The sequence below is a fragment of the Lates calcarifer genome, unplaced genomic scaffold (genome assembly GCF_001640805.2).
Source record: "Lates calcarifer isolate ASB-BC8 unplaced genomic scaffold, TLL_Latcal_v3 _unitig_1503_quiver_3855, whole genome shotgun sequence".
NCBI lineage: Eukaryota > Metazoa > Chordata > Actinopteri > Centropomidae > Lates > Lates calcarifer.
The window spans coordinates 1-17,670 of record NW_026115567.1 but is presented as its reverse complement, the minus strand read 5'-3'; the positions used below and the strand labels follow the sequence as shown (position 1 = coordinate 17,670).

Here is a 17,670-nt window from a genome sequence, read left to right as displayed (position 1 = left end):
CCGGTATTGCATTACCTCCAGGTACGGTGCACATTCTCTGGAAACGTGCAATGTAACTATAGAGTTTTGTGGGGGTGTTTTTTCCAGGGAGTCCCTTGCTTTTCTCACATTCCTTTATCGATAGGGTACAAGTTGCTCAAAGCCCTGATGCGGTTACTGAGTCGTACGCTTAGTGGTGCACTCTTGATTTTTCCCTTCCCGGAGGTTGATCAGGGTGTACCGTCTCTTTTTGCAGCTGGAAAAGAAGGTAAAGTAAGCAGTTCTCTCTATATAAGGGGATAACGTGTCCAACAGACCTTTAGAGACGGGAGCATACACGGCTTATGCATTACTGTTTTTTGAAAAAAAACAGGCACATTCCAGTTTGTCTGGGCCGAGCTCCGACCGGTGAGAAAAGTCATAAAACCAGCAAAGTTTGTGCACCGCGCAACTTTGTCAAACTGCAGTATAGTGCTTGCAACGCCTCGGGACAAGCCTCAGATGAGGGTCAGCTAATGCTGATGTCGCCGAACTCTGGCATTGTGCAGTGTGGCCACCATCAGCCAGGGTGCTGTGTCTGGAACCGACCCCACCGTCTCTGACAACTCCAACTCATACTTACCTGGCAGGGGAGATACCATGATCAAGAAGGTGGTTCACCCAGGGCGAGGCTCAGCCATTGCACTCCGGTTGCGCTGACCCCTGCGAATTCCCCAAATGTGGGAGTCTCGACTGCATAATTTCTGGTAGTGGGGGACTGCGTTCGCGCTCTCCCCTGACCGCTACGTCAAAGGAAAACAAGGTGTCCCGGGTAGCTTCTTTTACTCGTAAGCGTGAAAGCGTGCTGCCAACTATGCCAGTTTTACGACTGCAGAGTCGGTGCTGTTGTCGGGCCGTGACGATTGGTGGCGTTTCTGTATGTTACAAGCACACATGCCCAGCCCCCGCCCCGCCCCCCAAAGGCGGGGCTTTCCGCCTAAGCCTAACCCTCCGCAACCCCATTGGATAGCGCATGTGACAGTACGGGGCAGGGGTAGCTGACGGGTGCGATCTGGGATTTGGAACGCGGCAGGCGCAAAGAGAGGCCTACCGTGACGGTGGTGGCTGGGACGACTGGGGTTCTCGCTGCCCTCTCAAGGCGAAGGCCGTACTGACTCTGGTTTCTCTTCATAACGCACAAGTCTTTCGCCTTTTACTAAAGACTTCCGTGGAGAGGAACGCCAACGAGTTTAAGCTATTTTTGGTAGGTTTGGCCGTAAGGCTGAGCCCTTTGAGTGTGTGAAAAGTCAAACGGCTGTCTCCGCTAAGAACCAGGGGTGCAAAGTGGGGAGACTGGGTGGGGGTGCTAAGCAGCAGCCATTGTTAGGCTGGCTTGAAAACAGGGCACCGTGACAAGAGAGGATCGTGCCAAGAGCTTGGACGGAAACACGAAACGCTTTGGACTCATCGCTTCTCGGCCTTTTGGCTAAGATCAAGTGTAGTATCTGTTCTTATCAGTTTAATATCTGATACGTCCCCTACCCGGGGACCATATATTAAATTGATTTTTGGATCAGGGAGCCGGAACGGGGGCTTGCTCCTTCCACTCCACGCATCGACCCGGTATTGCATTACCTCCAGGTACGGTGCACATTCTCTGGAAACGTGCAATGTAACTATAGAGTTTTGTGGGGGGTGTTTTTTCCAGGGGAGTCCCTTGCTTTTCTCACATTCCTTTATCGATAGGGTACAAGTTGCTCAAAGCCCTGATGCGGTTACTGAGTCGTACGCTTAGTGGTGCACTCTTGATTTTTCCCTTCCCCGGAGGTTGATCAGGGTGTACCGTCTCTCTTTTGCAGCTGGAAAAGAAGGTAAAGTAAGCAGTTCTCTCTATATAAGGGGATAACGTGTCCAACAGACCTTTAGAGACGGGAGCATACACGGCTTATGCATTACTGTTTTTTGAAAAAAAACAGGCACATTCCAGTTTGTCTGGGCCGAGCTCCGACCGGTGAGAAAAGTCAATAAAACCAGCAAAGTTTGTGCACCGCGCGCAACTTTGTCAAACTGCAGTATAGTGCTTGCAACGCCTCGGGGACAAGCCTCAGATGAGGGTCAGCTAATGCTGATGTCGCCGAACTCTGGCATTGTGCAGTGTGGCCACCATCAGCCAGGGTGCTGTGTCTGGAACCGACCCCACCGTCTCTGACAACTCCAACTCATACTTACCTGGCAGGGGAGATACCATGATCAAGAAGGTGGTTCACCCAGGGCGAGGCTCAGCCATTGCACTCCGGTTGCGCTGACCCCTGCGAATTCCCCAAATGTGGGAGTCTCGACTGCATAATTTCTGGTAGTGGGGGACTGCGTTCGCGCTCTCCCCTGACCGCTACGTCAAAGGAAAACAAGGTGTCCCGGGTAGCTTCTTTTACTCGTAAGCGTGAAAGCGTGCTGCCAACTATGCCAGTTTTACGACTGCAGAGTCGGTGCTGTTGTCGGGCCGTGACGATTGGTGGGCGTTTCTGTATGTTACAAGCACACATGCCCCAGCCCCGCCCCCGCCCCCAAAGGCGGGGCTTTCCGCCTAAGCCTAACCTCCGCAAACCCCATTGGATAGCGCATGTGACAGTACGGGGCAGGGTAGCTGACGGGTGCGATCTGGGATTTGGAACGCGGCAGGCGCAAAGAGAGGCCTACCGTGACGGTGGTGGCTGGGACGACTGGGGTTCTCGCTGCCCTCAAGGCGAAGGCCGTACTGACTCTGGTTTCTCTCATAACGCACAAGTCTTTCGCCTTTTACTAAAGACTTCCGTGGAGAGGAACGCCAACGAGTTTAAGCTATTTTTGGTAGGTTTGGCCGTAAGGCTGAGCCCTTTGAGTGTGTGAAAAGTCAAACGGCTGTCTCCGCTAAGAACCAGGGGTGCAAAGTGGGGAGACTGGGTGGGGGTGCTAAGCAGCAGCCATTGTTAGGCTGGCTTGAAAACAGGGCACCGTGACAAGAGAGGATCGTGCCAAGAGCTTGGACGGAACACGAAACGCTTTGGACTCATCGCTTCTCGGCCTTTTGGCTAAGATCAAGTGTAGTATCTGTTCTTATCAGTTTAATATCTGATACGTCCCTACCCGGGGACCATATATTAAATTGATTTTTGGATCAGGGAGCCGGAACGGGGGCTTGCTCCTTCCACTCCACGCATCGACCCGGTATTGCATTACCTCCAGGTACGGTGCACATTCTCTGGAAACGTGCAATGTAACTATAGAGTTTTGTGGGGGGTGTTTTTTTCCAGGGGAGTCCCTTGCTTTTCTCACATTCCTTTATCGATAGGGTACAAGTTGCTCAAAGCCCTGATGCGGTTACTGAGTCGTACGCTTAGTGGTGCACTCTTGATTTTTCCCTTCCCCGGAGGTTGATCAGGGTGTACCGTCTCTCTTTTGCAGCTGGAAAAGAAGGTAAAGTAAGCAGTTCTCTCTATATAAGGGGATAACGTGTCCAACAGACCTTTAGAGACGGGAGCATACACGGCTTATGCATTACTGTTTTTTGAAAAAAAACAGGCACATTCCAGTTTGTCTGGGCCGAGCTCCGACCGGTGAGAAAAGTCAATAAAACCAGCAAAGTTTGTGCACCGCGCAACTTTGTCAAACTGCAGTATAGTGCTTGCAACGCCTCGGGGACAAGCCTCAGATGAGGGTCAGCTAATGCTGATGTCGCCGAACTCTGGCATTGTGCAGTGTGGCCACCATCAGCCAGGGTGCTGTGTCTGGAACCGACCCCACCGTCTCTGACAACTCCAACTCATACTTACCTGGCAGGGGAGATACCATGATCAAGAAGGTGGTTCACCCAGGGCGAGGCTCAGCCATTGCACTCCGGTTGCGCTGACCCCTGCGAATTCCCCAAATGTGGGAGTCTCGACTGCATAATTTCTGGTAGTGGGGGACTGCGTTCGCGCTCTCCCCTGACCGCTACGTCAAAGGAAAACAAGGTGTCCCGGGTAGCTTCTTTTACTCGTAAGCGTGAAAGCGTGCTGCCAACTATGCCAGTTTTACGACTGCAGAGTCGGTGCTGTTGTCGGGCCGTGACGATTGGTGGGCGTTTCTGTATGTTACAAGCACACATGCCCCAGCCCCCGCCCCCCCCCCCAAAGGCGGGGCTTTCCGCCTAAGCCTAACCCTCCGCAAACCCCATTGGATAGCGCATGTGACAGTACGGGGCAGGGTAGCTGACGGGTGCGATCTGGGATTTGGAACGCGGCAGGCGCAAAGAGAGGCCTACCGTGACGGTGGTGGCTGGGACGACTGGGGTTCTCGGCTGCCCTCAAGGCGAAGGCCGTACTGACTCTGGTTTCTCTTCATAACGCACAAGTCTTTCGCCTTTTACTAAAGACTTCCGTGGAGAGGAACGCCAACGAGTTTAAGCTATTTTTGGTAGGTTTGGCCGTAAGGCTGAGCCCTTTGAGTGTGTGAAAAGTCAAACGGCTGTCTCCGCTAAGAACCAGGGGTGCAAAGTGGGGAGACTGGGTGGGGGTGCTAAGCAGCAGCCATTGTTAGGCTGGCTTGAAAACAGGGCACCGTGACAAGAGAGGATCGTGCCAAGAGCTTGGACGGAACACGAAACGCTTTGGACTCATCGCTTCTCGGCCTTTTGGCTAAGATCAAGTGTAGTATCTGTTCTTATCAGTTTAATATCTGATACGTCCCCTACCCGGGGACCATATATTAAATTGATTTTTGGATCAGGGAGCCGGAACGGGGGCTTGCTCCTTCCACTCCACGCATCGACCCGGTATTGCATTACCTCCAGGTACGGTGCACATTCTCTGGAAACGTGCAATGTAACTATAGAGTTTTGTGGGGGTGTTTTTTCCAGGGGAGTCCCTTGCTTTTCTCACATTCCTTTATCGATAGGGTACAAGTTGCTCAAAGCCCTGATGCGGTTACTGAGTCGTACGCTTAGTGGTGCACTCTTGATTTTTCCCTTCCCCGGAGGTTGATCAGGGTGTACCGTCTCTCTTTTTGCAGCTGGAAAAGAAGGTAAAGTAAGCAGTTCTCTCTATATAAGGGGATAACGTGTCCAACAGACCTTTAGAGACGGGAGCATACACGGCTTATGCATTACTGTTTTTTTGAAAAAAAACAGGCACATTCCAGTTTGTCTGGGCCGAGCTCCGACCGGTGAGAAAAGTCAATAAAACCAGCAAAGTTTGTGCACCGCGCAACTTTGTCAAACTGCAGTATAGTGCTTGCAACGCCTCGGGACAAGCCTCAGATGAGGGTCAGCTAATGCTGATGTCGCCGAACTCTGGCATTGTGCAGTGTGGCCACCATCAGCCAGGGTGCTGTGTCTGGAACCGACCCCACCGTCTCTGACAACTCCAACTCATACTTACCTGGCAGGGGAGATACCATGATCAAGAAGGTGGTTCACCCAGGGCGAGGCTCAGCCATTGCACTCCGGTTGCGCTGACCCCTGCGAATTCCCCAAATGTGTGGAGTCTCGACTGCATAATTTCTGGTAGTGGGGGACTGCGTTCGCGCTCTCCCCTGACCGCTACGTCAAAGGAAAACAAGGTGTCCCGGGTAGCTTCTTTTTACTCGTAAGCGTGAAAGCGTGCTGCCAACTATGCCAGTTTTACGACTGCAGAGTCGGTGCTGTTGTCGGGCCGTGACGATTGGTGGGCGTTTCTGTATGTTACAAGCACACATGCCCCGCCCGCCCCGCCCCCAAAGGCGGGGCTTTCCGCCTAAGCCTAACCCTCCGCAAACCCCATTGGATAGCGCATGTGACAGTACGGGGCAGGGTAGCTGACGGGTGCGATCTGGGATTTGGAACGCGGCAGGCGCAAAGAGAGGCCTACCGTGACGGTGGTGGCTGGGACGACTGGGGTTCTCGGCTGCCCTCAAGGCGAAGGCCGTACTGACTCTGGTTTCTCTTCATAACGCACAAGTCTTTCGCCTTTTACTAAAGACTTCCGTGGAGAGGAACGCCAACGAGTTTAAGCTATTTTTGGTAGGTTTGGCCGTAAGGCTGAGCCCTTTGAGTGTGTGAAAAGTCAAACGGCTGTCTCCGCTAAGAACCAGGGGTGCAAAGTGGGGAGACTGGGTGGGGGTGCTAAGCAGCAGCCATTGTTAGGCTGGCTTGAAAACAGGGCACCGTGACAAGAGAGGATCGTGCCAAGAGCTTGGACGGAACACGAAACGCTTTGGACTCATCGCTTCTCGGCCTTTTGGCTAAGATCAAGTGTAGTATCTGTTCTTATCAGTTTAATATCTGATACGTCCCCTACCCGGGGACCATATATTAAATTGATTTTTGGATCAGGGAGCCGGAACGGGGGCTTGCTCCTTCCACTCCACGCATCGACCCGGTATTGCATTACCTCCAGGTACGGTGCACATTCTCTGGAAACGTGCAATGTAACTATAGAGTTTTGTGGGGGGTGTTTTTTCCAGGGGAGTCCCTTGCTTTTCTCACATTCCTTTATCGATAGGGTACAAGTTGCTCAAAGCCCTGATGCGGTTACTGAGTCGTACGCTTAGTGGTGCACTCTTGATTTTTCCCTTCCCCGGAGGTTGATCAGGGTGTACCGTCTCTCTTTTGCAGCTGGAAAAGAAGGTAAAGTAAGCAGTTCTCTCTATATAAGGGGATAACGTGTCCAACAGACCTTTAGAGACGGGAGCATACACGGCTTATGCATTACTGTTTTTTGAAAAAAAAACAGGCACATTCCAGTTTGTCTGGGCCGAGCTCCGACCGGTGAGAAAAGTCAATAAAACCAGCAAAGTTTGTGCACCGCGCAACTTTGTCAAACTGCAGTATAGTGCTTGCAACGCCTCGGGGACAAGCCTCAGATGAGGGTCAGCTAATGCTGATGTCGCCGAACTCTGGCATTGTGCAGTGTGGCCACCATCAGCCAGGGTGCTGTGTCTGGAACCGACCCCACCGTCTCTGACAACTCCAACTCATACTTACCTGGCAGGGGAGATACCATGATCAAGAAGGTGGTTCACCCAGGGCGAGGCTCAGCCATTGCACTCCGGTTGCGCTGACCCCTGCGAATTCCCCAAATGTGGGAGTCTCGACTGCATAATTTCTGGTAGTGGGGGACTGCGTTCGCGCTCTCCCCTGACCGCTACGTCAAAGGAAAACAAGGTGTCCCGGGTAGCTTCTTTTACTCGTAAGCGTGAAAGCGTGCTGCCAACTATGCCAGTTTTACGACTGCAGAGTCGGTGCTGTTGTCGGGCCGTGACGATTGGTGGGCGTTTCTGTATGTTACAAGCACACATGCCCCAGCCCCGCCCCCCCCCAAAGGCGGGGCTTTCCGCCTAAGCCTAACCCTCCGCAAACCCCATTGGATAGCGCATGTGACAGTACGGGGCAGGGTAGCTGACGGGTGCGATCTGGGATTTGGAACGCGGCAGGCGCAAAGAGAGGCCTACCGTGACGGTGGTGGCTGGGACGACTGGGGTTCTCGGCTGCCCTCAAGGCGAAGGCCGTACTGGTTTTCTTCATAACGCACAAGTCTTTCGCCTTTTACTAAAGACTTCCGTGGAGAGGAACGCCAACGAGTTTAAGCTATTTTTGGTAGGTTTGGCCGTAAGGCTGAGCCCTTTGAGTGTGTGAAAAGTCAAACGGCTGTCTCCGCTAAGAACCAGGGGTGCAAAGTGGGGAGACTGGGTGGGGGTGCTAAGCAGCAGCCATTGTTAGGCTGGCTTGAAAACAGGGCACCGTGACAAGAGAGGATCGTGCCAAGAGCTTGGACGGAACACGAAACGCTTTGGACTCATCGCTTCTCGGCCTTTTGGCTAAGATCAAGTGTAGTATCTGTTCTTATCAGTTTAATATCTGATACGTCCCCTACCCGGGGACCATATATTAAATTGATTTTTGGATCAGGGAGCCGGAACGGGGGCTTGCTCCTTCCACTCCACGCATCGACCCGGTATTGCATTACCTCCAGGTACGGTGCACATTCTCTGGAAACGTGCAATGTAACTATAGAGTTTTGTGGGGGGGTTTTTTTCCAGGGGAGTCCCTTGCTTTTCTCACATTCCTTTATCGATAGGGTACAAGTTGCTCAAAGCCCTGATGCGGTTACTGAGTCGTACGCTTAGTGGTGCACTCTTGATTTTTCCCTTCCCCGGAGGTTGATCAGGGTGTACCGTCTCTCTTTTGCAGCTGGAAAAGAAGGTAAAGTAAGCAGTTCTCTCTATATAAGGGATAACGTGTCCAACAGACCTTTAGAGACGGGAGCATACACGGCTTATGCATTACTGTTTTTTGAAAAAAAAACAGGCACATTCCAGTTTGTCTGGGCCGAGCTCCGACCGGTGAGAAAAAGTCAATAAAACCAGCAAAGTTTGTGCACCGCGCAACTTTGTCAAACTGCAGTATAGTGCTTGCAACGCCTCGGGGACAAGCCTCAGATGAGGGTCAGCTAATGCTGATGTCGCCGAACTCTGGCATTGTGCAGTGTGGCCACCATCAGCCAGGGTGCTGTGTCTGGAACCGACCCACCGTCTCTGACAACTCCAACTCATACTTACCTGGCAGGGGAGATACCATGATCAAGAAGGTGGTTCACCAGGGCGAGGCTCAGCCATTGCACTCCGGTTGCGCTGACCCCTGCGAATTCCCCAAATGTGGGAGTCTCGACTGCATAATTTCTGGTAGTGGGGACTGCGTTCGCGCTCTCCCCTGACCGCTACGTCAAAGGAAAACAAGGTGTCCCGGGTAGCTTCTTTTACTCGTAAGCGTGAAAGCGTGCTGCCAACTATGCCAGTTTTACGACTGCAGAGTCGGTGCTGTTGTCGGGCCGTGACGATTGGTGGGCGTTTCTGTATGTTACAAGCACACATGCCCCAGCCCCCCGCCCCCCAAAGGCGGGGCTTTCCGCCTAAGCCTAACCCTCCGCAAACCCCATTGGATAGCGCATGTGACAGTACGGGGCAGGGTAGCTGACGGGTGCGATCTGGGATTTGGAACGCGGCAGGCGCAAAGAGAGGCCTACCGTGACGGTGGTGGCTGGGACGACTGGGGTTCTCGGCTGCCCTCAAGGCGAAGGCCGTACTGACTCTGGTTTCTCTTCATAACGCACAAGTCTTTCGCCTTTTACTAAAGACTTCCGTGGAGAGGAACGCCAACGAGTTTAAGCTATTTTTGGTAGGTTTGGCCGTAAGGCTGAGCCCTTTGAGTGTGTGAAAAGTCAAACGGCTGTCTCCGCTAAGAACCAGGGGTGCAAAGTGGGGAGACTGGGTGGGGGTGCTAAGCAGCAGCCATTGTTAGGCTGGCTTGAAAACAGGGCACCGTGACAAGAGAGGATCGTGCCAAGAGCTTGGACGGAACACGAAACGCTTTGGACTCATCGCTTCTCGGCCTTTTGGCTAAGATCAAGTGTAGTATCTGTTCTTATCAGTTTAATATCTGATACGTCCCCTACCCGGGGACCATATATTAAATTGATTTTTGGATCAGGGAGCCGGAACGGGGGCTTGCTCCTTCCACTCCACGCATCGACCCGGTATTGCATTACCTCCAGGTACGGTGCACATTCTCTGGAAACGTGCAATGTAACTATAGAGTTTTGTGGGGGTGTTTTTTCCAGGGGAGTCCCTTGCTTTTCTCACATTCCTTTATCGATAGGGTACAAGTTGCTCAAAGCCCTGATGCGGTTACTGAGTCGTACGCTTAGTGGTGCACTCTTGATTTTTCCCTTCCCCGGAGGTTGATCAGGGTGTACCGTCTCTCTTTTGCAGCTGGAAAAGAAGGTAAAGTAAGCAGTTCTCTCTATATAAGGGGATAACGTGTCCAACAGACCTTTAGAGACGGGAGCATACACGGCTTATGCATTACTGTTTTTTGAAAAAAAACAGGCACATTCCAGTTTGTCTGGGCCGAGCTCCGACCGGTGAGAAAAGTCAATAAAACCAGCAAAGTTTGTGCACCGCGCAACTTTGTCAAACTGCAGTATAGTGCTTGCAACGCCTCGGGGACAAGCCTCAGATGAGGGTCAGCTAATGCTGATGTCGCCGAACTCTGGCATTGTGCAGTGTGGCCACCATCAGCCAGGGTGCTGTGTCTGGAACCGACCCCACCGTCTCTGACAACTCCAACTCATACTTACCTGGCAGGGGAGATACCATGATCAAGAAGGTGGTTCACCCAGGGCGAGGCTCAGCCATTGCACTCCGGTTGCGCTGACCCCTGCGAATTCCCCAAATGTGGGAGTCTCGACTGCATAATTTCTGGTAGTGGGGGACTGCGTTCGCGCTCTCCCTGACCGCTACGTCAAAGGAAAACAAGGTGTCCCGGGTAGCTTCTTTTACTCGTAAGCGTGAAAGCGTGCTGCCAACTATGCCAGTTTTACGACTGCAGAGTCGGTGCTGTTGTCGGGCCGTGACGATTGGTGGGCGTTTCTGTATGTTACAAGCACACATGCCCCCGCCCCCGCCCCCAAAGGCGGGGCTTTCCGCCTAAGCCTAACCCTCCGCAAACCCCATTGGATAGCGCATGTGACAGTACGGGGCAGGGTAGCTGACGGGTGCGATCTGGGATTTGGAACGCGGCAGGCGCAAAGAGAGGCCTACCGTGACGGTGGTGGCTGGGACGACTGGGGTTCTCGGCTGCCCTCAAGGCGAAGGCCGTACTGACTCTGGTTTCTCTTCATAACGCACAAGTCTTTCGCCTTTTACTAAAGACTTCCGTGGAGAGGAACGCCAACGAGTTTAAGCTATTTTTGGTAGGTTTGGCCGTAAGGCTGAGCCCTTTGAGTGTGTGAAAAGTCAAACGGCTGTCTCCGCTAAGAACCAGGGTGCAAAGTGGGGAGACTGGGTGGGGGTGCTAAGCAGCAGCCATTGTTAGGCTGGCTTGAAAACAGGGCACCGTGACAAGAGAGGATCGTGCCAAGAGCTTGGACGGAACACGAAACGCTTTGGACTCATCGCTTCTCGGCCTTTTGGCTAAGATCAAGTGTAGTATCTGTTCTTATCAGTTTAATATCTGATACGTCCCCTACCCGGGGACCATATATTAAATTGATTTTTGGATCAGGGAGCCGGAACGGGGGCTTGCTCCTTCCACTCCACGCATCGACCCGGTATTGCATTACCTCCAGGTACGGTGCACATTCTCTGGAAACGTGCAATGTAACTATAGAGTTTTGTGGGGGTGTTTTTTCCAGGGGAGTCCCTTGCTTTTCTCACATTCCTTTATCGATAGGGTACAAGTTGCTCAAAGCCCTGATGCGGTTACTGAGTCGTACGCTTAGTGGTGCACTCTTGATTTTTCCCTTCCCCGGAGGTTGATCAGGGTGTACCGTCTCTCTTTTGCAGCTGGAAGGTAAAGTAAGCAGTTCTCTCTATATAAGGGGATAACGTGTCCAACAGACCTTTAGAGACGGGAGCATACACGGCTTATGCATTACTGTTTTTTGAAAAAAAACAGGCACATTCCAGTTTGTCTGGGCCGAGCTCCGACCGGTGAGAAAAGTCAATAAAACCAGCAAAGTTTGTGCACCGCGCAACTTTGTCAAACTGCAGTATAGTGCTTGCAACGCCTCGGGGACAAGCCTCAGATGAGGGTCAGCTAATGCTGATGTCGCCGAACTCTGGCATTGTGCAGTGTGGCCACCATCAGCCAGGGTGCTGTGTCTGGAACCGACCCCACCGTCTCTGACAACTCCAACTCATACTTACCTGGCAGGGGAGATACCATGATCAAGAAGGTGGTTCACCCAGGGCGAGGCTCAGCCATTGCACTCCGGTTGCGCTGACCCCTGCGAATTCCCCAAATGTGGGAGTCTCGACTGCATAATTTCTGGTAGTGGGGGACTGCGTTCGCGCTCTCCCCTGACCGCTACGTCAAAGGAAAACAAGGTGTCCCGGGTAGCTTCTTTTACTCGTAAGCGTGAAAGCGTGCTGCCAACTATGCCAGTTTTACGACTGCAGAGTCGGTGCTGTTGTCGGGCCGTGACGATTGGTGGGCGTTTCTGTATGTTACAAGCACACACATGCCCCCCCCCCGCCCCAAAGGCGGGGCTTTCCGCCTAAGCCTAACCCTCCGCAAACCCCATTGGATAGCGCATGTGACAGTACGGGGCAGGGTAGCTGACGGGTGCGATCTGGGATTTGGAACGCGGCAGGCGCAAAGAGAGGCCTACCGTGACGGTGGTGGCTGGGACGACTGGGGTTCTCGGCTGCCCTCAAGGCGAAGGCCGTACTGACTCTGGTTTCTCTTCATAACGCACAAGTCTTTCGCCTTTTACTAAAGACTTCCGTGGAGAGGAACGCCAACGAGTTTAAGCTATTTTTGGTAGGTTTGGCCGTAAGGCTGAGCCCTTTGAGTGTGTGAAAAGTCAAACGGCTGTCTCCGCTAAGAACCAGGGGTGCAAAGTGGGGAGACTGGGTGGGGTGCTAAGCAGCAGCCATTGTTAGGCTGGCTTGAAAACAGGGCACCGTGACAAGAGAGGATCGTGCCAAGAGCTTGGACGGAACACGAAACGCTTTGGACTCATCGCTTCTCGGCCTTTTGGCTAAGATCAAGTGTAGTATCTGTTCTTATCAGTTTAATATCTGATACGTCCCCTACCCGGGGACCATATATTAAATTGATTTTTGGATCAGGGAGCCGGAACGGGGGCTTGCTCCTTCCACTCCACGCATCGACCCGGTATTGCATTACCTCCAGGTACGGTGCACATTCTCTGGAAACGTGCAATGTAACTATAGAGTTTTGTGGGGGTGTTTTTTCCAGGGGAGTCCCTTGCTTTTCTCACATTCCTTTATCGATAGGGTACAAGTTGCTCAAAGCCCTGATGCGGTTACTGAGTCGTACGCTTAGTGGTGCACTCTTGATTTTTCCCTTCCCCGGAGGTTGATCAGGGTGTACCGTCTCTCTTTTGCAGCTGGAAAAGAAGGTAAAGTAAGCAGTTCTCTCTATATAAGGGGATAACGTGTCCAACAGACCTTTAGAGACGGGAGCATACACGGCTTATGCATTACTGTTTTTTGAAAAAAAACAGGCACATTCCAGTTTGTCTGGGCCGAGCTCCGACCGGTGAGAAAAGTCAATAAACCAGCAAAGTTTGTGCACCGCGCAACTTTGTCAAACTGCAGTATAGTGCTTGCAACGCCTCGGGGACAAGCCTCAGATGAGGGTCAGCTAATGCTGATGTCGCCGAACTCTGGCATTGTGCAGTGTGGCCACCATCAGCCAGGGTGCTGTGTCTGGAACCGACCCACCGTCTCTGACAACTCCAACTCATACTTACCTGGCAGGGAGATACCATGATCAAGAAGGTGGTTCACCCAGGGCGAGGCTCAGCCATTGCACTCCGGTTGCGCTGACCCCTGCGAATTCCCCAAATGTGGGAGTCTCGACTGCATAATTTCTGGTAGTGGGGGACTGCGTTCGCGCTCTCCCCTGACCGCTACGTCAAAGGAAAACAAGGTGTCCCGGGTAGCTTCTTTTACTCGTAAGCGTGAAAGCGTGCTGCCAACTATGCCAGTTTTACGACTGCAGAGTCGGTGCTGTTGTCGGGCCGTGACGATTGGTGGGCGTTTCTGTATGTTACAAGCACACATGCCCCCCCGCCCGCCCCAAAGGCGGGGCTTTCCGCCTAAGCCTAACCCTCCGCAAACCCCATTGGATAGCGCATGTGACAGTACGGGGCAGGGTAGCTGACGGGTGCGATCTGGGATTTGGAACGCGGCAGGCGCAAAGAGAGGCCTACCGTGACGGTGGTGGCTGGGACGACTGGGGTTCTCGGCTGCCCTCAAGGCGAAGGCCGTACTGACTCTGGTTTCTCTTCATAACGCACAAGTCTTTCGCCTTTTACTAAAGACTTCCGTGGAGAGGAACGCCAACGAGTTTAAGCTATTTTTGGTAGGTTTGGCCGTAAGGCTGAGCCCTTTGAGTGTGTGAAAAGTCAAACGGCTGTCTCCGCTAAGAACCAGGGGTGCAAAGTGGGGAGACTGGGTGGGGGTGCTAAGCAGCAGCCATTGTTAGGCTGGCTTGAAAACAGGGCACCGTGACAAGAGAGGATCGTGCCAAGAGCTTGGACGGAACACGAAACGCTTTGGACTCATCGCTTCTCGGCCTTTTGGCTAAGATCAAGTGTAGTATCTGTTCTTATCAGTTTAATATCTGATACGTCCCCTACCCGGGGACCATATATTAAATTGATTTTTGGATCAGGGAGCCGGAACGGGGCTTGCTCCTTCCACTCCACGCATCGACCCGGTATTGCATTACCTCCAGGTACGGTGCACATTCTCTGGAAACGTGCAATGTAACTATAGAGTTTTGTGGGGGGTGTTTTTTCCAGGGGAGTCCCTTGCTTTTCTCACATTCCTTTATCGATAGGGTACAAGTTGCTCAAAGCCCTGATGCGGTTACTGAGTCGTACGCTTAGTGGTGCACTCTTGATTTTTCCCTTCCCCGGAGGTTGATCAGGGTGTACCGTCTCTCTTTTGCAGCTGGAAAAGAAGGTAAAGTAAGCAGTTCTCTCTATATAAGGGGATAACGTGTCCAACAGACCTTTAGAGACGGGAGCATACACGGCTTATGCATTACTGTTTTTTGAAAAAAAACAGGCACATTCCAGTTTGTCTGGGCCGAGCTCCGACCGGTGAGAAAAGTCAATAAAACCAGCAAAGTTTGTGCACCGCGCAACTTTGTCAAACTGCAGTATAGTGCTTGCAACGCCTCGGGGACAAGCCTCAGATGAGGGTCAGCTAATGCTGATGTCGCCGAACTCTGGCATTGTGCAGTGTGGCCACCATCAGCCAGGGTGCTGTGTCTGGAACCGACCCACCGTCTCTGACAACTCCAACTCATACTTACCTGGCAGGGGAGATACCATGATCAAGAAGGTGGTTCACCCAGGGCGAGGCTCAGCCATTGCACTCCGGTTGCGCTGACCCCTGCGAATTCCCCAAATGTGGGAGTCTCGACTGCATAATTTCTGGTAGTGGGGACTGCGTTCGCGCTCTCTCCCTGACCGCTACGTCAAAGGAAAACAAGGTGTCCCGGGTAGCTTCTTTTACTCGTAAGCGTGAAAGCGTGCTGCCAACTATGCCAGTTTTACGACTGCAGAGTCGGTGCTGTTGTCGGGCCGTGACGATTGGTGGGCGTTTCTGTATGTTACAAGCACACATGCCCCAGCCCCCGCCCCGCCCCCAAAGGCGGGGCTTTCCGCCTAAGCCTAACCCTCCGCAAACCCCATTGGATAGCGCATGTGACAGTACGGGAGGGTGACGGGTGCGATCTGGGATTTGGAACGCGGCAGGCGCAAAGAGAGGCCTACCGTGACGGTGGTGGCTGGGACGACTGGGGTTCTCGGCTGCCCTCAAGGCGAAGGCCGTACTGACTCTGGTTTCTCTTCATAACGCACAAGTCTTTCGCCTTTTACTAAAGACTTCCGTGGAGAGGAACGCCAACGAGTTTTATTTTTGGTAGGTTTGGCCGTAAGGCTGAGCCCTTTGAGTGTGTGAAAAGTCAAACGGCTGTCTCCGCTAAGAACCAGGGGTGCAAAGTGGGGAGACTGGGTGGGGGTGCTAAGCAGCAGCCATTGTTAGGCTGGCTTGAAAACAGGGCACCGTGACAAGAGAGGATCGTGCCAAGAGCTTGGACGGAACACGAAACGCTTTGGACTCATCGCTTCTCGGCCTTTTGGCTAAGATCAAGTGTAGTATCTGTTCTTATCAGTTTAATATCTGATACGTCCCCTACCCGGGGACCATATATTAAATTGATTTTTGGATCAGGGAGCCGGAACGGGGGCTTGCTCCTTCCACTCCACGCATCGACCCGGTATTGCATTACCCCAGGTACGGTGCACATTCTCTGGAAACGTGCAATGTAACTATAGAGTTTTGTGGGGGTGTTTTTTTCCAGGGGAGTCCCTTGCTTTTCTCACATTCCTTTATCGATAGGGTACAAGTTGCTCAAAGCCCTGATGCGGTTACTGAGTCGTACGCTTAGTGGTGCACTCTTGATTTTTCCCTTCCCCGGAGGTTGATCAGGGTGTACCGTCTCTCTTTTGCAGCTGGAAAAGAAGGTAAAGTAAGCAGTTCTCTCTATATAAGGGGATAACGTGTCCAACAGACCTTTAGAGACGGGAGCATACACGGCTTATGCATTACTGTTTTTTGAAAAAAAACAGGCACATTCCAGTTTGTCTGGGCCGAGCTCCGACCGGTGAGAAAAGTCAATAAAACCAGCAAGTTTGTGCACCGCGCAACTTTGTCAAACTGCAGTATAGTGCTTGCAACGCCTCGGGACAAGCCTCAGATGAGGGTCAGCTAATGCTGATGTCGCCGAACTCTGGCATTGTGCAGTGTGGCCACCATCAGCCAGGGTGCTGTGTCTGGAACCGACCCCACCGTCTCTGACAACTCCAACTCATACTTACCAGGGGAGATACCATGATCAAGAAGGTGGTTCACCCAGGGCGAGGCTCAGCCATTGCACTCCGGTTGCGCTGACCCCTGCGAATTCCCAAATGTGGGAGTCTCGACTGCATAATTTCTGGTAGTGGGGGACTGCGTTCGCGCTCTCCCCTGACCGCTACGTCAAAGGAAAACAAGGTGTCCCGGGTAGCTTCTTTTACTCGTAAGCGTGAAAGCGTGCTGCCAACTATGCCAGTTTTACGACTGCAGAGTCGGTGCTGTTGTCGGGCCGTGACGATTGGTGGGCGTTTCTGTATGTTACAAGCACACATGCCCCCGCCCCCCGCCCCCAAAGGCGGGGCTTTCCGCCTAAGCCTAACCCTCCGCAAACCCCATTGGATAGCGCATGTGACAGTACGGGGCAGGGTAGCTGACGGGTGCGATCTGGGATTTGGAACGCGGCAGGCGCAAAGAGAGGCCTACCGTGACGGTGGTGGCTGGGACGACTGGGTTCTCGGCTGCCCTCAAGGCGAAGGCCGTACTGACTCTGGTTTCTCTTCATAACGCACAAGTCTTTCGCCTTTTACTAAAGACTTCCGTGGAGAGGAACGCCAACGAGTTTAAGCTATTTTTGGTAGTTTGGCCGTAAGGCTGAGCCCTTTGAGTGTGTGAAAAGTCAAACGGCTGTCTCCGCTAAGAACCAGGGGTGCAAAGTGGGGAGACTGGGTGGGGGTGCTAAGCAGCAGCCATTGTTAGGCTGGCTTGAAAACAGGGCACCGTGACAAGAGAGGATCGTGCCAAGAGCTTGGACGGAACACGAAACGCTTTGGACTCATCGCTTCTCGGCCTTTTGGCTAAGATCAAGTGTAGTATCTGTTCTTATCAGTTTAATATCTGATACGTCCCCTACCCGGGGACCATATATTAAATTGATTTTTGGATCAGGGAGCCGGAACGGGGGCTTGCTCCTTCCACTCCACGCATCGACCCGGTATTGCATTACCTCCAGGTACGGTGCACATTCTCTGGAAACGTGCAAATGTAACTATAGAGTTTTGTGGGGGGTGTTTTTTCCAGGGAGTCCCTTGCTTTTCTCACATTCCTTTATCGATAGGGTACAAGTTGCTCAAAGCCCTGATGCGGTTACTGAGTCGTACGCTTAGTGGTGCACTCTTGATTTTTCCCTTCCCCGGAGGTTGATCAGGGTGTACCGTCTCTCTTTTGCAGCTGGAAAAGAAGGTAAAGTAAGCAGTTCTCTCTATATAAGGGGATAACGTGTCCAACAGACCTTTAGAGACGGGAGCATACACGGCTTATGCA

The 17,670-nt window shown here is 52.6% G+C and overlaps 31 non-coding genes and 2 pseudogenes across 31 annotated transcripts; all 33 read left to right on the top strand.

Moving 5' to 3' along the window:
* The first annotated feature begins 593 nt into the window (after nt 1-593).
* LOC127139534 (U1 spliceosomal RNA) lies at nt 594-757 on the top strand. Its single transcript, XR_007809733.1, has one exon. It is a non-coding gene; the product is annotated as a U1 spliceosomal RNA (small nuclear RNA).
* Nucleotides 758-1,130: 373 nt separating this feature from the next.
* LOC127139529 (U5 spliceosomal RNA) lies at nt 1,131-1,242 on the top strand. Its single transcript, XR_007809730.1, has one exon. It is a non-coding gene; the product is annotated as a U5 spliceosomal RNA (small nuclear RNA).
* A 182-nt stretch (nt 1,243-1,424) lies between these two features.
* On the top strand, nt 1,425-1,615 carry LOC127139517 (U2 spliceosomal RNA). Its single transcript, XR_007809718.1, has one exon. It is a non-coding gene; the product is annotated as a U2 spliceosomal RNA (small nuclear RNA).
* A 564-nt stretch (nt 1,616-2,179) lies between these two features.
* Nucleotides 2,180-2,343, top strand: LOC127139533 (U1 spliceosomal RNA). Its single transcript, XR_007809732.1, has one exon. It is a non-coding gene; the product is annotated as a U1 spliceosomal RNA (small nuclear RNA).
* A 371-nt stretch (nt 2,344-2,714) lies between these two features.
* Nucleotides 2,715-2,825, top strand: LOC127139531 (U5 spliceosomal RNA). The gene has a single exon (XR_007809731.1). It is a non-coding gene; the product is annotated as a U5 spliceosomal RNA (small nuclear RNA).
* Nucleotides 2,826-3,006: 181 nt separating this feature from the next.
* On the top strand, nt 3,007-3,196 carry LOC127139520 (U2 spliceosomal RNA). The gene has a single exon (XR_007809721.1). It is a non-coding gene; the product is annotated as a U2 spliceosomal RNA (small nuclear RNA).
* A 563-nt stretch (nt 3,197-3,759) lies between these two features.
* Nucleotides 3,760-3,923, top strand: LOC127139524 (U1 spliceosomal RNA). Its single transcript, XR_007809725.1, has one exon. It is a non-coding gene; the product is annotated as a U1 spliceosomal RNA (small nuclear RNA).
* A 374-nt stretch (nt 3,924-4,297) lies between these two features.
* On the top strand, nt 4,298-4,409 carry LOC127139528 (U5 spliceosomal RNA). The gene has a single exon (XR_007809729.1). It is a non-coding gene; the product is annotated as a U5 spliceosomal RNA (small nuclear RNA).
* A 181-nt stretch (nt 4,410-4,590) lies between these two features.
* On the top strand, nt 4,591-4,781 carry LOC127139516 (U2 spliceosomal RNA). Its single transcript, XR_007809717.1, has one exon. It is a non-coding gene; the product is annotated as a U2 spliceosomal RNA (small nuclear RNA).
* Nucleotides 4,782-5,343: 562 nt separating this feature from the next.
* On the top strand, nt 5,344-5,508 carry LOC127139504 (U1 spliceosomal RNA). The gene has a single exon (XR_007809705.1). It is a non-coding gene; the product is annotated as a U1 spliceosomal RNA (small nuclear RNA).
* Nucleotides 5,509-5,879: 371 nt separating this feature from the next.
* Nucleotides 5,880-5,991, top strand: LOC127139527 (U5 spliceosomal RNA). The gene has a single exon (XR_007809728.1). It is a non-coding gene; the product is annotated as a U5 spliceosomal RNA (small nuclear RNA).
* A 181-nt stretch (nt 5,992-6,172) lies between these two features.
* LOC127139515 (U2 spliceosomal RNA) lies at nt 6,173-6,363 on the top strand. The gene has a single exon (XR_007809716.1). It is a non-coding gene; the product is annotated as a U2 spliceosomal RNA (small nuclear RNA).
* A 563-nt stretch (nt 6,364-6,926) lies between these two features.
* On the top strand, nt 6,927-7,090 carry LOC127139513 (U1 spliceosomal RNA). Its single transcript, XR_007809714.1, has one exon. It is a non-coding gene; the product is annotated as a U1 spliceosomal RNA (small nuclear RNA).
* Nucleotides 7,091-7,458: 368 nt separating this feature from the next.
* LOC127139532 (uncharacterized) lies at nt 7,459-7,566 on the top strand (annotated as a pseudogene).
* A 181-nt stretch (nt 7,567-7,747) lies between these two features.
* Nucleotides 7,748-7,938, top strand: LOC127139514 (U2 spliceosomal RNA). Its single transcript, XR_007809715.1, has one exon. It is a non-coding gene; the product is annotated as a U2 spliceosomal RNA (small nuclear RNA).
* A 562-nt stretch (nt 7,939-8,500) lies between these two features.
* Nucleotides 8,501-8,661, top strand: LOC127139507 (U1 spliceosomal RNA). The gene has a single exon (XR_007809708.1). It is a non-coding gene; the product is annotated as a U1 spliceosomal RNA (small nuclear RNA).
* A 371-nt stretch (nt 8,662-9,032) lies between these two features.
* Nucleotides 9,033-9,144, top strand: LOC127139526 (U5 spliceosomal RNA). The gene has a single exon (XR_007809727.1). It is a non-coding gene; the product is annotated as a U5 spliceosomal RNA (small nuclear RNA).
* Nucleotides 9,145-9,325: 181 nt separating this feature from the next.
* On the top strand, nt 9,326-9,516 carry LOC127139512 (U2 spliceosomal RNA). Its single transcript, XR_007809713.1, has one exon. It is a non-coding gene; the product is annotated as a U2 spliceosomal RNA (small nuclear RNA).
* A 561-nt stretch (nt 9,517-10,077) lies between these two features.
* Nucleotides 10,078-10,241, top strand: LOC127139503 (U1 spliceosomal RNA). Its single transcript, XR_007809704.1, has one exon. It is a non-coding gene; the product is annotated as a U1 spliceosomal RNA (small nuclear RNA).
* Nucleotides 10,242-10,608: 367 nt separating this feature from the next.
* On the top strand, nt 10,609-10,720 carry LOC127139525 (U5 spliceosomal RNA). Its single transcript, XR_007809726.1, has one exon. It is a non-coding gene; the product is annotated as a U5 spliceosomal RNA (small nuclear RNA).
* Nucleotides 10,721-10,900: 180 nt separating this feature from the next.
* Nucleotides 10,901-11,091, top strand: LOC127139511 (U2 spliceosomal RNA). The gene has a single exon (XR_007809712.1). It is a non-coding gene; the product is annotated as a U2 spliceosomal RNA (small nuclear RNA).
* Nucleotides 11,092-11,647: 556 nt separating this feature from the next.
* LOC127139502 (U1 spliceosomal RNA) lies at nt 11,648-11,811 on the top strand. Its single transcript, XR_007809703.1, has one exon. It is a non-coding gene; the product is annotated as a U1 spliceosomal RNA (small nuclear RNA).
* Nucleotides 11,812-12,179: 368 nt separating this feature from the next.
* Nucleotides 12,180-12,291, top strand: LOC127139523 (U5 spliceosomal RNA). The gene has a single exon (XR_007809724.1). It is a non-coding gene; the product is annotated as a U5 spliceosomal RNA (small nuclear RNA).
* A 180-nt stretch (nt 12,292-12,471) lies between these two features.
* LOC127139510 (U2 spliceosomal RNA) lies at nt 12,472-12,662 on the top strand. The gene has a single exon (XR_007809711.1). It is a non-coding gene; the product is annotated as a U2 spliceosomal RNA (small nuclear RNA).
* Nucleotides 12,663-13,221: 559 nt separating this feature from the next.
* Nucleotides 13,222-13,384, top strand: LOC127139506 (U1 spliceosomal RNA). Its single transcript, XR_007809707.1, has one exon. It is a non-coding gene; the product is annotated as a U1 spliceosomal RNA (small nuclear RNA).
* A 367-nt stretch (nt 13,385-13,751) lies between these two features.
* Nucleotides 13,752-13,863, top strand: LOC127139522 (U5 spliceosomal RNA). Its single transcript, XR_007809723.1, has one exon. It is a non-coding gene; the product is annotated as a U5 spliceosomal RNA (small nuclear RNA).
* Nucleotides 13,864-14,044: 181 nt separating this feature from the next.
* On the top strand, nt 14,045-14,234 carry LOC127139518 (U2 spliceosomal RNA). The gene has a single exon (XR_007809719.1). It is a non-coding gene; the product is annotated as a U2 spliceosomal RNA (small nuclear RNA).
* A 561-nt stretch (nt 14,235-14,795) lies between these two features.
* Nucleotides 14,796-14,957, top strand: LOC127139505 (U1 spliceosomal RNA). The gene has a single exon (XR_007809706.1). It is a non-coding gene; the product is annotated as a U1 spliceosomal RNA (small nuclear RNA).
* Nucleotides 14,958-15,326: 369 nt separating this feature from the next.
* LOC127139530 (uncharacterized) lies at nt 15,327-15,434 on the top strand (annotated as a pseudogene).
* A 181-nt stretch (nt 15,435-15,615) lies between these two features.
* Nucleotides 15,616-15,805, top strand: LOC127139519 (U2 spliceosomal RNA). Its single transcript, XR_007809720.1, has one exon. It is a non-coding gene; the product is annotated as a U2 spliceosomal RNA (small nuclear RNA).
* A 560-nt stretch (nt 15,806-16,365) lies between these two features.
* LOC127139508 (U1 spliceosomal RNA) lies at nt 16,366-16,524 on the top strand. Its single transcript, XR_007809709.1, has one exon. It is a non-coding gene; the product is annotated as a U1 spliceosomal RNA (small nuclear RNA).
* A 368-nt stretch (nt 16,525-16,892) lies between these two features.
* Nucleotides 16,893-17,008, top strand: LOC127139521 (U5 spliceosomal RNA). The gene has a single exon (XR_007809722.1). It is a non-coding gene; the product is annotated as a U5 spliceosomal RNA (small nuclear RNA).
* A 176-nt stretch (nt 17,009-17,184) lies between these two features.
* LOC127139509 (U2 spliceosomal RNA) lies at nt 17,185-17,375 on the top strand. The gene has a single exon (XR_007809710.1). It is a non-coding gene; the product is annotated as a U2 spliceosomal RNA (small nuclear RNA).
* The last annotated feature ends 295 nt before the right edge of the window (nt 17,376-17,670 follow it).